General features: G+C 51.3%; 1 pseudogene; it reads left to right on the forward strand.

Moving 5' to 3' along the window:
* Nucleotides 1–719: 719 nt before the first annotated feature.
* On the forward strand, nt 720–1,087 carry LOC105552538 (annotated as a pseudogene).
* Nucleotides 1,088–1,471: the final 384 nt, after the last annotated feature.

Raw genomic sequence — 1,471 nt, forward strand, 5'->3', positions numbered from 1 at the left:
ACGCCCAGCACTGAGTGTCTGTTCAGCTTCCTCCGGGAGACACATCTTTTTACCAACCCATGTAGCTGATGACTCAAGGCTACCTCCTCCGTGAGGCTGGTGTTCGCAGAAGTACAAAGTGTGGAGGGCAGTGGTGCTGGTCTTCTTGGATTAGTGGCCTGGGGGCTCCCTGTGGAAAACCTCCTGGCCATGGCACTCCTGACGTTGGGGCTGGTCACTCTCTGTGGGGCTGACGGGGCTGTCCCTGCCCTGTGGGGTGTTTAGAAGCATTTCTGGCCTCTGCCTGCTGTGTACAACAGCAACCCTGCCACAAACACAAGGTTTATGACAACCATGAACATCTTCAGACATTGCCTGATGACCTCTGGGGGGTACAAGTGCCTCAGCTGAGAAGCAACGCTTAATTAGAGCGTGCCGTTGACACACATTTACACACCTTTCCCAACACCTTGTTCAGGGTTAGAGGTGTGGATTGCGGTAAATAAATTAATGTGCAAATGAAAGTGATAAAAGCAGTTGGGAACAGTCAAATGGCTCCATCCGTTCCCAGGTTTAGCAGAAATGTTGGGTGAAAACAATTCACAGACAGGGTGTTGAAAAGGAAATTCTACATCACTGTGTATTCCAATGCAAAGTGTTAGACTTGCAGGAAGATATTTTTAAGGTAAAAGACGTAAAAATGTTTAGAGCAGGAGCAGGCGGTGGAGGCCTGTGCAGCAATGGCCAAGATCAAGGCCCGAGACCTTTGTGGGAAGAAGAGGGAGGAGCTGCTGAAGCAGCTGGAGGACCTGAAGGTGGAGCTGTCCCAGCTGCCCGTCACCAAAGTGACAGGCGGCGCGGCCTCCAGGCTCTCTAAGATCCGAATGTCCGCAAATCCATTGCGCGTGTTCTCACGGTTATTAGCCAGACTCAGAAAGAAAACCTCAGGAAATTCTACAAGGGCAAGAAGTTCAAGCCCCTGGACCTGCGGCCTAAGAAGACATGTGACATGTGCTGCCGACTCAACAAGCACGAGAACCTGCAGACCAAGAAGCAGCAGTGGAAGGAGCAGCTGTCCCCGCTGCGGAAGTACGCGGTCAAGGCCTGAGTGGTGCCCTGTCAATAAAGCACAGTTGGCTGAGAAAAAAAAAAATGTTTAGAGCATTTTGTCATTCGTCAATGGAGGGCTCCAGACCCGCTTGGCTTCTGGGCATTGAGCATGGCCTTAGAGGGGCTAAGAGTATCCATTCTGGGGCTGGATGGTCGAGGTTCAAATCCCAGCTCTGCCTCTTGCTGGCTCCTTGCCTGGGACAAGTCACCCAACGTCTCCATACCTCGGTTTCCTCAACTACAAGCTGTGGTCTTACTTGCACCTGTTTCTTAGGGTTTTTGTCAGGACTGCCTGAGTTAACATGAGTGAAGTCCACAGTCCTGCCCGCCATGGGCTGAGTGCTATGAGTCTCCAATTATTAAAGGCCACAGTTATGAAAAG

The sequence above is a fragment of the Mandrillus leucophaeus genome, unplaced genomic scaffold, assembly GCF_000951045.1.
Source record: "Mandrillus leucophaeus isolate KB7577 unplaced genomic scaffold, Mleu.le_1.0 Scaffold562, whole genome shotgun sequence".
In the NCBI taxonomy this organism is placed as follows: Eukaryota; Metazoa; Chordata; class Mammalia; order Primates; family Cercopithecidae; genus Mandrillus; species Mandrillus leucophaeus.